A 16066-nucleotide genomic window follows, 5' to 3' on the forward strand; every position below is an offset into this window, starting at 1 on the left:
ATGGTCAAAGGATATAAACAAGCAGTTCTCAGATGAAGAAATTAAAACTATTCTCCAATATATGAAAAATGCTACTATTCATCATTAATTAGAGAAATGCACATTAAAACAACACTGTGGTACCACCTCAAACCTGTCAGACTGGTTAATATGACAAAAATGGAAAATGATAAATTTTGGAGGGTGTGTGGGAAAATCGGGACACCAATATACTATTGGTAGAACTGTGGACTGATTCAACCATTCTAGAAAGCAATTTGGAATCATACCAAAAGGGCAATGAAATTGTGCATACACTTTGACTCAGCGATAACATTCTTACCTTAGAAATTGGAAGGAAATAAAAACTACCATTATTTTTAGAAAGAGGATACTGATCCATTGCCTTATGACTCCCTCACCATCATCATCAATCAGTGCCTGCTCTGTGCTAGGCACCTTTCTAAAGATACCTAGAAAGGTAAGAGCAGTCTCTTTCTCCATGAAGCTGACAATCTAATAATGAAAAGAACATGCAATTCACTAGGTAGCTAGGATAGGATTATAAATAATAGATAGACAAAAGGCTTTAGAATTAAGAGATCAGTGAAAGCTTCCTGCATAAGGTGAGATTTTAGTCTGGGTTTGAAAGAAGCAAAGTAGAGATGGGGAGAGAAAGTATTCCAGGAATTGAGGAGATTTGGTGAAAAATGCCTAGAGTTGGGAAATGAGTCTTATTCCAGGAACACCAGGAAGGTGAGTGTCATTGGATCACAGTACGGGGAGGTGGAAAGTGTAATAAGGCATGAAAGGCAGGAAGGGAAAGGTTGTGAAGAACTTTGAATGCCAAACAATCATTCCTGTTGCTTTCCAGATGGAAATTACCTTCACAGGCTCCCATTCCCCTGGTGTTGTTTCCCTATCTTATTTGCCCCTTTAAAATATAAACTTGAGAAAAGCAATTATCTTATTTTATATTTGTACTGACATAGCTTACCACAATGATTGGCACATAGAAGGTATTCAATAATGTTGTAATAATTTATTCCTTGGGACATTTTTATTCTTGTGGATTTGTCCACATCTGCTTTGTCTCAATATTCTATTTGTATATTAAAAGGGTACAAGATGGTAGGGATGGAGGTGATTAGGAAATCTATCCAATTAAATCCAATAAACATTTATTAATCACCTACTTTGTAACAGATGCTGTGATAAGCACTGGTGACATAATTAATAAAAAGAAAGGTAGCCTCTGCCCTCTTGGAGCTTACAATCTAATGGGAGGTGGGGAGAATACACAAAAGGAGGTAGGAGGACTTAACTTGGAAGGGTCATTTTGTTCTGTGAAGTTGGATAGATTCCATCCAATGTAATCTAATTCAATAAACATTTATTAATGTGCCAGTCACTTTAGCAAGCCCTGGGGATAAAATTAATAAAAATAAACACACCCCCTGCCCTCATGGAGCTTACATTCTAATGGGGAGACACAACACAAAAAAAGGAGGCAAGAAGGGGAGCGTAGAGGCTAACTGGTACAAGAATTGTTCTAAGGAGTTGAAACCAGGCACAAAAAGAAGGTGCAAAGTGGAATATGCCAAGTTTCTTCTCTCTATGCAGGAAGACATTGATACTTGACTTTCTATCTCTCCAATCAGAGGGAAGAGGACATTGAAGTAAATGAAGTTAATCAAGGCTTGAGTGAGCCGCTGAATGGTGTGGTTAGAAATGATGAACTTACCGTGGGAGGGAAGTCTTGTTCCTTGAAATTAAGTTTGGCAGAGTAGCAAAGGTAGAGTGGAGTGAGTCCATCCTCTATGCCTTGTGAAGCTTCCAAAAGTAAATATCTTGACAGGAAATGCTAAATAGAAAAGCACTTAAAAGTATTGTAAAGTCTAATATGGAAGGCAGAGAAGCAGCATGGTGTAGATAGAGAACTACCCACCAAGCCAGGAAGACATGGCTTCATTTCCTGCCTCTGAATCATACTAACTGGGTGACCTTCCCAAAGTCATTTAATCTTTTCATCCTCTAGGCAATTCTCTAAAACTAAAAGTTATAGAGACATTGCTGACCTCATTGGTGGAGAGAGCTTCCTTATCTCAGAGTTTCCTATATTAAAAACCACCAACAAAACCTATTCCTATGGCAGATAATGTAGGTGACTTCGATATCATCTTACCTTATCCCTTCATTTAACAGTGAAACTATTAGCTCTTCTAATTGACAGCTTCATGAACCTCCCAGCCCTCCACAATATTCTTCAATATATGGGAGTCCTGGGCGATGATTAACTGGGACACTTGCTAAGGGTACTAATTTTAATAAGCCAGCATCCTATTGTAACATGGTGGAAGGGAACAGTTTTCTTGACTACCCTAGAGCTCTGAGCAAGTGGGCATATCAATGATGACCAATATACAATGCTTCCAAGGAGTAAAATATCCTCATAACCAAGTTATTTGGCAAATAAACTCATGTTTCTTCACAGTCAAATTCATACCCAGGTGTCTACTAACTCAAGTAATTTTTCAATTCATAAGTAGTGCTATTAAATCATTTGTAGATGTGGTTGATTACATTTTTTTAAAAAGGTTCCTTCCCCTTTAAAGAAAGTACAAATGGAAAAGGGGAATAGAAAGTAAAGCTTTGTGCTTCTAGAGGGTTTGTTTCATAACACATAGTAAGTTTGAAACATTTCACCAGCTTAAAAAGCTCAACAATGACATAAAAAAAAAATTTCTGCTTAGAATACACTGTATTTCTGTTTCTTAGAAGTCACGTGGGACATTTCACAACTAGAAATTTGTTAAGATTAAACACACACACACACCAAACAGTCATTTAGGGTTCTCTTGTCTCTTTTTTTGGTAGTTCATTCATGTTTTGTTCTCAGAGTTGGCAGACAACCTATTGTCCACTTAAATGGAGGAAGTTCTTCACTTTAAGGAGAATGGTCTTTATTCATCCTGGAACAAAAATGATATGCTTTGCTACAGGTGTGTGCCTTGGATATCATCATTGACAAAATCCTATTCTTTTTTTTTTAGTGTTTTCAAGGTTCTTGTGAATGAATGGATGAAAGAAAAATGATATCTGTGTCTAGGATTTCCAAAATTGATCCAGCAACATTTTTACTATCATTATTGGATTCTTCTTTAAACCACACCTGTGATTTCATAAGACAAAGAACTCCCAGAAATGGAGCTCCTTCTTCAGATTGATTGGCATCAGCTCTATTCCCCATAGTTTTAAAAAGTTGCCTCAACTATCAGGGCAATTATCTCAGAATTTTACTTTGTCTTTGATGGCAGAACTCTTTCTTGTGAAGATATTTCTAAGTACACGTGAAGTTGAAAATATAAAAGGTTAACCATTCATTGCTATGGAGTCAGATTTATTTTTAGAGCAAATAAAAGAATATATTTGTTCTTTTAAAATAACATATCAAGTGAAGTTTTCATTCAACTTTTCTTTAAGACCTGTAATAGTATTTTTTTGCAAGAATATGTTTTCTGAATTATGGGAAATGGAAAACAATTGAATTTTATATTTAAATGATACATTTGTAAAATAAATATTGATCTGTTAAGAACATATGTAGTATAATTTAAAACATATGAAGAGAGAATTAGACTCTCTTAGTTTATTTTTAATGTATAATCAATCAGCAAATTTTGACTTAATTAAATCAAGAAATTACTTCTACTTGGTACTTAGTTAGCCATTAAGTAAGAGAGCTCACAAGTCACTTGCTAATTCACATCCCCAAAGGCCACAAGTGCTACCCCCCCTACCTTGGGCAGTGCAAGGCAAATTGGGAGGCTGTGATTGGTTCCTTTGAAGTTCCAGACTATGCAAGGTGAGACTGAAGGACAAGATTCACTCTGTGCTTCCTTGGTGCTTAACAAGGAGACCCTCTTTTGGTTGGTGCTTCCATGGGACACTCTTCAGCATGAGCTCTGGTGAGACTCTAGGTGGTCTTAGCCTCATGTACACTAAAGGCTTTCCATGGTTTTTCAGCTTCTCCTGACTCTTTGGATTTCAGCTTCCTAATTAGGAATTTGGGTTCTGGTGAGACTCTCTTTTGGATCTGCATTTGTGGTCTAGGATTAGGGTATTTGTAGCTAGGTGATTTTTTTTCTTACCTCTTTCCTATATTTCATATCACTACCCAGTTGTAAATAAAAGCTGCTAATAGCTTTTCTGACTTAAGGGTTAATGTTTTATAAATGGTGACCACAATCTTACTTTTATAACTCTCATATTTAGTCACACCTAATTTTAAATCTTACAAACAAATTAAGCCACAGATCATGTTGTTGAAGGATGGGGAGGGGAATGGTGGAGGAGCTCAGAACTATTATCAAGAAGAAAAACACAGGGAACACAGCAAACCCTAATATCTGGATACAAGTGTGTCACTCAGGGCACAAAGGGATAGTGGGATGAAAGCAACTAATATTTCTGAAAGCAAGAGTGGTCTTACTTTGCCTCTTTTGAAAGGCAGTGATGGTTACCCCTTGGGTAAAGGTAATTCTCAAGGAAATTCTCGGTAGGTCCTGACAAGGATTAGTAAATATGATAATTCCCATTTTCTACATACTAGAATCAAAATGTAAAAGAATTTATCCACTTGGGCTGGTCTCTAAACAACTACGGAGAGGGGAATGGAAAAAACAAATCTAAACATCAATATATTTGCTTTCTGACTAGTATGGACCTATATTAGTAAGAACTCAAAAGATTTTTGGTTTAGGTGAGAGTGTTTTACTTCTCCGTGACTAAGTATGGACATTGGCTGATACTTCTGTTCTTAATAGAAATGTCATTATATTTTCTACCTTACAAAGTGTGCCAATCTCTCATAAAAGAACATTAGATAGCACAGTGACTAGACCACCATATCTGGAGATGGGAAGAACTGGGTTCAAATATGATCTCAGATATTTCCCAGCTGTGTGAGTAAGTTTTTTAATCCCAACTGCCTAGTCCTTATCCTTCTCCTGTAAATTCTAAGACAGAAGACAAACTATTTTTTTAATTTAAATTTAAAAGCATTAGAGTGTCTGAGTTTTCAAAAGTTGACCAAAACAAACAACACATATCTCCTTGCTGAACAAAAAACCCACAGAACACCTAAGAACCTTCCTAACTAAGAGCAATCAGTGAGAGGGGCAGGTGGTTGATAAAATAATGGCTACAACTGTAAGACAGTTGCTAGATAATTGAGATTTCTTAATTGAAATGTTCAAGATCCATCTTGCCACTGTAGTTTGTTAAATTAAACAGTATATTGGCTGGTTTTAATGATCTTGGAGTAGGGGGTGAAAAAGAATCCCTATTCTCCTGTGAAAACAATTTCCTGGTAACACTATCACTGGGATAATAGGTCAGATTTGCTGGGGGCAGAGTCATCACCCAGTAGAAACTAACCCATGTGGGGAAATAAGTCAAAGGGCAATTGTTAATTATTACTGAGGAGCAGGTGTCTAGGAAAACTTGAACCACAAGAACAAAAAAATCATCTTAAGACTCAAACTAGGCAGCTCAGGAGATTAGGATCCAGGGCTATAGATAGGAGGTCCTGGGTTCAGATTTGGCCTCAGACCCTTCCTAGTTGTACAACCCTGGGGCAGTTATTTAACCCATATTTGCCTAGCCCTTACCATTCTTCTGCCTTGGAACCAATACAAAGTATTGATTCTAAGAGGAAAGGTAAGAGAGAAAGGGAGGGAGGAAGAAACAGAGACAGAAATTAGAGAGAGAGAGAGAGAGAGAGAGAGAGAGAGAGAGAGAGAGAGAGAGAGAGAGAGAGAGAGAGAGAGAGAGAAAGAGAGAGAGAGAGAGAGAGAGAGAGAGAGAGAGAGAGAGAGAGAGAGAGAGAGAGAGAGAGAGAGAGAGAGAGAGAGAGAGAGAGAGAGAGAGAGAGAGAGAGGAGCAGTCCACTGGGGAGTCACTCTCATTGTATGGATACTGTTCCAATATCCCTCTACCTCAGGCAGAAACTAAGTCTTGGGGAAGCTCCATTCAACTCTCAATGTGACTTTTCACCTTGTTCTCATCCTTGCTTTATATATCCATGTCCTATCATCTTTGACAAAGACATGCCTACTCGGAGAGGAAACAGACTCAGAAATGTTGGCTCTGACACACAGCAGTGTTGAACCTGTGACACTTAAGAAATCATTGGTGAGCTTCTCATTAGTGTCATGGACTCTTTCAGGATCACAGACAACTTACAAACGTGCTCACAGACATACAAGACATCCTTTAGGGACACAGGCTGAGCATACCGTACTGTGATTTCTTATTGTGGAAGGGAGGATTAGGCAAGAAGCACAGGAATAATCCCAAACAAGGGAAATCACTTTTGGGGATGATAGATGGAAATCCAGCTATTGTAGGTCAAGCAGGCCCCACCTGACTGCTTTTCCACTGCTCCTTGACTGACATTCTGTATTCACATGGGCTGGGTGGAAGAAAAATGGCAACGATTTTGTGCTGCTGATTCTTAGGAGAAGGAATAATACGTCCTCCAAAAGTGAAGAATTAAAGAGCCCTAGGTGGGAAAATTAAGATTTCAGAAGCACAGGTAGTGTTTTCATTGCTAACTTCAATGCTAACCTGGGATCACATTGATCTCACAGTGCTCTAAGAACTAGTTCCCCTTTTGCCCCTTGGGCATACACTTTCTTTTCTCATAAAGAATCAAAAATGAGTTCTTTGGAATTTTGCTGTATTTTTCAGCCTTGTCTTAAGTTGTACTATACATACATATATGTGTATATATATGTGTGTGTGTGTATATACATACATATATATATATATTTTTTTTTTTTTTGCCAGAAAGAGAGTCCTGGAAAGAAAATATTTATTTCCTAAGGACTTGTGAATCTGATGGAGAGGTTTTAATCTGAAAAACCAAGAGGAAGGAGAGAATTAGTTGCATTCAATGTTGACTAGAGAACAGCAGTTCTGATAAGGAAAAATTATTACAATAAAGGAGTCTAGTAATTCGTAGGATACAGCATTATGTCAGAAAAAGCATTTAGGAAAAAAGTCAGGGATCATTCTAAATCAGCTTGAGTTTATTAAAACAAGTTGGGTCAGACCCACCATAGAGTGGTGAAGGAAATAGAATGTGGGACTTGGAGTCAGGATGATCTAGGTCAAATCCTCCCCTTGACAGTGGTTGTGAGACCTTCATTAAGTGACTTTACTTCTTTGAGTCTTAGTTTCTTCATCTGTAAAATGGAAATAGGGGTAGAATTAATGACTTCTCTGTTTTTCTCTATCTCTAAATCTACAATTGCATTTCACCCTTCTTCCTACCCCACTTTTTTTTTTAATTTTATTTAGTCAATTTAGAACATTATTCCTTGGGTACAAGAATCGTTCCCTCCCTCCTCCACCCATTCCTGTAGGCTACATGCAATTCCACTGGGTTTTACATGTGTCCTTGATCAGAACCTATTTCCATATCATTGATGTTTGCACTAGGATGTTCATTTAGAGTCTTTATTCCCCAATCAGCTCCCCCTCAACCCATGTTTTCAAAGCAGTTGTTTTTCTTCTGTGTTTCTACTCCCACAGTTCTTTCTCTGGATGTGGACAGTGTTCCTTCTCATAGATCCCTCCAAGTTGTTCAGAATCACTGCATTGCCACTAATGGAGAAGTCCATTACATTTGATTGTACCACTCCACCCCACTTCTTGGCAGGGTTACTATATTAATTATAAGGATCAGGGTTTTTGTGAGGGTCGAATGACGTGATAATTGTAAAGCACTATAGTAAGCATAAGATGCATGTTGGGCAGCTAGATGACACCTCAGACCTGGAGTTAGGAAGACTCCTGGTCCTGGGTTCAAATTTGACCTCAGACACCTCATTTTCTACGTGTAAAATGATGTGGAGAAAGAAATGGCCAATTACTCTAGGAACTTATTCAAAGAAATCCAAAATTGGGTCACAACAAGAGAGATATGACTGAAAAACAAATATAACCATAAGAAAACATATGCATGTTAGCTATGATTATTGTTTTTGCTGTCATCACATTACATTGAAGAATGTATCCATCTATCCATCTATCCATCTATCTATATCTATGTATCCATCTACCTGTGTGTCTGTATATCCATCCTTCTATCCATCTCTGTCCATGCATCTATTATTCTCTCTATCCGTCCATTCCAATCTCTCTGTCTCTCTTTGTCTCTCTCCATAGACACGTGTGTGTGTGTGTGTGTGTGTGTGTATTTCATTCATCATCTTGAGGGCATCATCTTTCTGTCAGAATTTGGGTAACTATTATTCCTCTGGAATAGTGGCTGATCATTGCTTTGATTAGATTAGATTAGATTCTTAAGTCTTTCAAAGTTTGTCTTTATAATCTGGCTGTTATTGTATGAATTATTCTCCTGGTTCTGTTTGCTTCAATGCCCATCAATTCATACATCTTCCTAGGTTTCTCTGAAACTATCCCCATCAAGATTTCTTATAGTACAATAAAATTCCTTTACATTAATATATGTTAAAATTCCCAGCTATTCTCTAATTAAATGGGAATTCTGTTACCTTTCAGTTTCTTGCCACAGCACCAAGAATTTCCCAGAATAAATCAGAATAGTATTAAAAGAGATAAGGATAGAAAATGAGAGAAATTAGATTTTCAAGGAATAAATCAGGCAACACAATATATAATTGTGGATAATGACAGATATTATCCAAAGCAATAAATTCTCTGACAAAAGGACAAAATTGAAATGCAAAAATACATAAGCAGAAAGAAAATGAATAGAAGAAAATAAATTTTATTCTGGATGGATGGCCTGTGGCACTATGGTTGTAGGCTATGTGATGAGGGCACCAAGAGGGTGGTCTCCAGAAAGAGTCTGTATAGTTGTACGAGATAGTGTGTTAGATCTTGAGTCATGAGAACTGGGTTTAAATCTCCAACCAGATACCTTCCAGTAATGACATCATGGACAAAGCAGTAATTTTTCAGAGCTTTGTTTTTCTCTTCTATGCAATGGGGAAAATAATATCTATCTACCCCACATAGCTGTTTTGAATTTCCAAAAAAATCAAAATGCTATATAATTGAGTTATTATTGTTAATGGAATTCCATGTGGTATTGTTTGATAGACTAAATGAAGGAGCCTAGGGAAAGCTCATGAAACCCAGAGAGGGAAAGTGAGTCACTCTATCAGAATAAAACCATTAGCAATCTCCCAAACTTTCCCCACCAAGGCAGAGAGTTTGATATTAGCTAGCTGCCAGTTCCCTTGAAGTCTCTCCTCTCCTCACTAGTATGAATAATGAAGTACTTTCTCTACAGATTAGGACAAAAAAATCAAACTTTGCTACCTGAGGAGAGGGTGCTCCATTGCTTTTAGGGCTCCAGCTGCTTACTCAGTTCTACCTAAGGGCCCATATGACCTAATCTATTTCCATCATTTTTTCTTTAAAACTCCCTTATTTTGTGACAGTCTTCCCTTCATAAAATTGTCTTCTTTTACTATCTTGGAGCTCCATATTTCTTTGTACGAGACTGATATTCTGAATCTTCAGTCTAGGTTAAGGCAGCCATGTTTTGTTCAGAACTTTTATCACTCAGAGTGAAGTTGGCAGGGTCATCAAATTCATAGTTGACTTAAAACTGGGAGAAAGTTAAAAGAGAGTTAACAGAGAATCAATAATTAAAAATAGATTAATGGGCTAGGAAAATCAAATTAACAAATATTTATTAAGTACCTATTATTTATCAGATACTATGTAAGTGATGGTGAACCTTTTAGAGTTGGAGTGCCAGGTTCTGTTCCCACCCCATCCCCAGACTGAGTGCTGTGCCCTTCCCCTCAACCAAGTGCCAGGAACACCATGCCACTTTGCCTTATCCCACACAGGTGAAGGAGGAAGAGCTCCCATTGGATTTTTGGGTGGGTAAAATGAGGAATGTCCTCAGTGACTATAGAGAAGGGGAGGAGAGTGGCCTGAATGCTCTGCTCTCCTCCAGCTCTGCCTCCTATGAGCTGACCATCTTCCCCCCTGCCCCTGTGAGAGAACAACCGCCACCAAAAAAAAATTGCAATGATCCAAATAGTCATGAATGGAAGTACTAAATAAACCAAATGACATGGCCAGATTGGAAATATGTGAAAAAATGCAAACCTAGTGATTTTAGTTTTTAGTGAATTGCAACCTCTATATGAATCAACTATGTAACTTGGTAGCCAAAATAAATAGACCAAAGGGTGCTTTCTCAGACTGCATTAATAAAAACATATTCCTCAGAGGAAGAAATGTGGAGAAATGAATTCAGTTCCAATGTTTTAATGTAAAATAGATACTCATAACAGTGAGATATTAAGAGTAATTTCTTTAAAAAAAATAACCCCTAATAGGATGCTTATGCTTCTTTTCTAAATGAAGGCTTGTGTTTGCTAAAAAAAAAATTGATAACTAGAGTGGGTACAGTATGTGCTATTGCCAAATATCAGTTTGTAATAGTTCAACAGAACTTACTTCATTAATTAGCTGAAGTAAAACTTACTGTTGTCATAAAAAGAGTTTTCAATTATATCATAATTTTAAAAGACCACCAACAATCCACAGAATACCTAGAGAGGAAAGAACAGAATGATAAAAGAGTCAAAGCCTAAGGCTTACTTAAAGTTACTCTAGTGTTTAGATTTAGAGGGTATGTGACAATTTTCTCAAAAATTGTCTCACATGATAGAAATAGGAAATAGAGGAGGAAAAAGGAAACTAAATAAAGGCCAATTTTGGCTCAAATAAAGAAAAAAAGCAACTTCCTGATTTGGGGGGCATGGCAAAAAATAGTTTGGTATGACTCAGAAGACAATTTATTGGAAGTCTTCACATAGGAAATGACTGATGATTTCTCAGAGACAGGGAGAAGGACTTCCTTGGCTATAAAAGTCACCCAAGTGAGGAATCTCTTTAAACCAATTCAGCTGAGCAATTTCTCTGTCACTTTTAGTCTTATAGAATTACCTAAAACAGTGGTGTCAAACTCAAGCAGAAACTGATCCCTGTAGGATGTAGATTGACAGAAAATCACAAATAAACATTACCTTATCTGTGCTGTGCAGGCAGATGGCACAGTAGATGGAGTGCAAAGCCTGGAGTCAGGAACACCAGAGTTCAAATCTGGCCTCAGACACTAGCTGTGTGACCGTGAGCAAGTTACTTAATCCTGTTTGCCTCAGTTTCCTTATACATAAAGTAGACTGGAGAAGGAAATGATGAATCATTCCACTGTCTTTGCCAAGAAAATCCTAAATGGAGTCATGAAGAGTTAGTCATGATGGAACAACATCAACAAAATTTTTTATTGTATTTTTTTATTTATTCTAGTAGACATTTCCCAAATACATCTTAATCTGGTCTATCTTCATTTTGTAGTTTGTATAAGTTTGTGTCTCCACAGTGACTCTGGAAACTGTCTGGAACATTGAGAAGATAAATGATTTGCTCAGTTTGGCCCAATCAGTTTTTATTAGAGAAGGAACTTGAACCTTTAAAGAAAAGATATTCTAATCCAATAAATATATATTATCATTGGAGTATATAGGAGGTGTGGGTTTTCCCAGTATGTATTTTACATTTTCTGTCAATTTTCAAGATTTTTATTGAAGTTTAAGTCATAAAGGAAACTGTACCTTCATAACTCCAGATGGAGTTGGTAATGGTGGTGGTTTGTTTTAAATCTCCATTTGTAACTGTCCCGAAAAAAAGACCGTTTTAATTTATTTTTAAAATTAATTAATTTAGTCAATTTAGAACATTATTCCTTGGTTACGAGAATCACATTATTTCCCTCCCACCCATAATCCCATCCTACCCACAGCCAATGTGCAATTTCATTGGTCCTTGATCAAAACCTATTGCCATGTTGTTGGTGTTTGCACTAGGATGTTTATTTAGAGTCTACATCCCCAGATATATCCTCTCAAACCATGTATTCAAGCAGTTGTTTTTCTTAGGTGTTTCTACTCGCACAATTTTTCCTCTGAATGTAGATAGTGTTCTTTCTCTTGGATCCCTCCAGGTTGTTCAGGAACACTGCATTGTCACTAATGGAAAAGTCCATTACATTGGATTGTACCACAGTGTATCAGTCTCTGTGTACAATGTTCTCCTAGTTCTGTTACTTTCAATCTGCATCAATTCCTTGAGGTCATTCCAGTCTCCATGGAATTCCTCCACTTTATTATTTCTTTGAGCACAATAGTATTCCATCACAAACATATACCACAATTTGTTCAGCCATTCCCCAATTGAAGGGCATCCCCTCATTTTCCAATTTTTGGCCACCACAAAGAGTGCAGCTATGAATATTCTTGTACAAGTCTTTTTCCTTATTATCTCTTTGGGGTACAAACCCAGCAGTGCTATGGCTGGGCAGACAGTCTTTTATTGCCCTTTGGGCATAGTTCCAAATTGCCCTCCAGAATGGTTGGATCAATTCACAACTCCACCAGCAATGAATTAATGTCCCTTTGCCACATCCCCTCCAGCATTCATTACTTTCCATAGCTGTCATGTTAGCCACTCTGCTAGGTGTGAGGTGATACCTCAGAGTTGTCACCTCAGAGTCTCTGATTATAAGATATTTAGAGCACTTTTTCATGTGCTTATTAATGGTTTTGATTTCTTTAACTAAAAACTGCCAATTCATGTCCCTTGCCCATTTATCAGTTAGAGAATGGCTTGATTTTTTGTACAATTGGTTTAGTTCTTTATAAATTTGAATAATTAGACCTTTGTCAGAGGTTTTTGTTATGAAGATTGCTAACCAATTTGTTTCTTCCCTTCTGATTTTGGTTGCATTGGTTTTGTTTGTACAAAAATATTTTTTTATTTGTTGTAATCAAAATGATTGATTTTACATTTTGTGATTTTTTTCTAACCCTTGCTTAGGTTTAAGTCTTTTATTTCCCAAATATCTGACATGTATACTATTCTGTGTACACCTAATTTGCTTATAGTTCCTTCTTTATGTTGAAGTCATTCACCCATTTTGAATTTATCTTTGGGTAGGTGTGAGGTGTTGATCAAAACTTAATCTCTCCCACACTGTCTTCCAATTTTCCCAGCATTTTTATCAAATAATGGGTTTTGGTCCCAAAAGCTGGGATCTTTGGGCTTATCTTTGACTGTCTTGCTGAGGTCACTTTCTGAAAGTGTATTCCACTGAACTTCCTTTCTGTCTCTTAGCCAGTACCAGATTGTTTGGATGACCACTGCTTTATAGTATAGTTTGAGATCTGTGACAGCAAGGCCTCCTTCCTTCACATTTTTTTTTTCATGATTTCCCTGGATATCCTTGATCTTTTGTTCTTCCAAATGAACTTTGTTATGTTTTTTTCTAATTCAGTAAAAATGTTTTTTGGTACTTCAATGGGTATAGCACTAAATAAGTAAATTAATTTGGGTAGGATTTTCATTTTTATTATGTTAGCTAATCCTACCCATGAGCAGTCGAGGTTTTTCCAATTGATTGAATCTAGTTTTAATTGTGGAGAGTATTTTGTAGTTGTGTTCATATAGTTCCTGTGTTTGCCTCAGCAGATAGATTCCTAAGTATTTTATATTATCTAGAGTGATTTTAAATGCAATTTTTCTTTCTAATTATTGCTACTGAGATGTGGTGGAGATATATAGCAATGCTGATGACTTATGTGGATTTATTTTGTATCCTGCAACTTTGCTAAAGTTGTTGATTATTTTGACTAGCTTTTTGGTTGATTCTCTGGGATTCTTTTCATATCATTTGCAAAGAGTGATAGCTTGGTCTCCTCATTGTCTATTTTAATACCTTCAATTTCTTTTTCTTCTCTAATTGCTACTGCTAGTGTTTCTAGTATAATGTTAAATAATAGAGGTAATAATGGGCATCCTTGTTTCACTCCTGATCTCATTGGGAAGGCTTCTAATTTGTCCCCATTTCAGATGATGTTTGCTGATGGTTTTAGTTATATACTGTTTATTATTTTTAGGAAGACCCTTCTATTACTATGCTTTCTAGTGTTTTCAAAAGTAATGAGTGTTGTATTTTGTCAAAGGCTTTTTCTGCATCTATTGAGATAATCATGTGATTTTTGTTGGTTTGCTTGTTGATATGGTCAATTATGTGGAATGGTTTTCCTAATATTGAACCATCTTTGCATTCCTGTTATGAATCTTACCTGGTCATAATGAATAAACCTCGTGATCACTTGCTGGAGTCTTTTTGCTAGTATACTATTTAATATTTTTTGCATCTATATTCATTAGGGAGTTTGGTCTGTAATTTTCTTTCTCTGTTTTTGACCTGCCTGGCATTGGAATCAGTACCATATTTGTGTCATAAAAAGAATTTGATACTACTCCTTCTTTGCTTATTCTGTAAAAGAGTTTGTATAATATTGGGATTAGTTGTTCTTTGAATGTTTGATAGAATTCATTTGTGAATCCATCTGTACCTGGGGATTTTTTCTATATCTATTTGGTTTTCTTCTTTTCTTTTTTAAATTAGATTGACTAGTACTTTGTCTATTTTATTTGTTTTTCAAAGTACCAGCTTCTAGTCTTATTTATTAAAACAATAGTTCTTTGACTTTCCATTTTATTAATTTCTCCTTTGACTTTTAGGATCCCTAATTTAATCTTCATCTTAGGATTTTTAATTTGTTCTCTTTCTAGTTTTTTAATTTGCATGCCCAATTCATTGACTTCTGCCCTCTCTAATTTGTTAGTATATGAACTCAAGGATATGAATTTCCCCCTGGGCATTGTTTTGGCTGTATCCTATAGATTTTTAAAAGATGTCGCAGCATTGTCATTTTCTTCAATGAAGTTATTAATTGAAGATTATTCTATGATTTGTTCTTTAACTGATTTTGGAGAATTGTAATGTTTAGTTTCAATTAATTTTTGATTTGCCTCTCAATGAACCCTTACTAATTATTATTTTCATTTGCATTGTGATCTGAGAAGGTTGCATTTCTTATTTCTGCTCTTTTGCACTTGTTTGCAATGTTTTTTGTGCCCTAATACTTGGTCAATCTTTTTGAATGTACCATGTGCTGCTGAAAAAAAGGTATATTCCTTTTTGTCCCTATTTATTTTTCTACACATATCTACTTACTCTAATTTTTCTAAGATTTCATTCACTTCTCTTACCTCTTTCTTATTTATTTATTGGTTTGATTTATCTAGTTCAGATAGAGGAAGTTTCATGTCTCCCACTACTATAGTTTTTCTATCTATTTCACCCTTGAGCTCCACTAGTTTCTCCTTTAGAAATTTGGATGTTATGCTATTTGGTGCATATATGTTGAGTATTGATATTCCTCATTGTCTATACTGCCTTTATCAGGACGTAATTACCTTCCCTATTTCTTTTAACTAGATTTATTTTTACTTTGGCTTTCTCAGATATAATGATTGTGACTCTTGCCTTCTTTTTATCAGTTGATACCCAATAGATTTGGCACGATCCTCTTACTTTTGCCCACTGCATGTCTAACTTCCTCAATTATATTTCTTGTAGACAACATATGGTAGGGTTTTGGATTCTAATCCACTTTGCTATTCACTTGTATTTTATGAGTGAGTTCATCCCGTTCACTATTTCCTTCTACACCAATGTTTTGTTTTTAATCAGTCCCTGTAATTCCCAACCTTATTTTACTTCCCTTTCTACTCCCTGCCTTCATATTCCCCCCTTATATTCTTTACAGTGTTTTTAAACTACCCTCCACCCTCTACATCCCTTATACTGCTTCCCTCCCCACCAGTCTGTTTGTTACCTTTTTTCTTCCCTAAATGGTGAAAATCAATTCTCTGCCCCAATGGATTGGATTCTTCTTCACTCTTTGAGTCAATTTCAATGTACATAAGAGTATATATTTCCTATATCCAACCTCTTTACCCTTCCAATGTATTGATATTCTCCCCCCTCCCACCATGAGCTTCTTTGTGACATATACATTTATCCCCTTATGTTTCTTTTCCCATTTCTTTTAGTATTAACCTCTTTTTAATCTCTATTTCTTTATATATATAT

This window comes from Monodelphis domestica, chromosome 6 (genome assembly GCF_027887165.1).
Source record: "Monodelphis domestica isolate mMonDom1 chromosome 6, mMonDom1.pri, whole genome shotgun sequence".
In the NCBI taxonomy this organism is placed as follows: Eukaryota; Metazoa; Chordata; class Mammalia; order Didelphimorphia; family Didelphidae; genus Monodelphis; species Monodelphis domestica.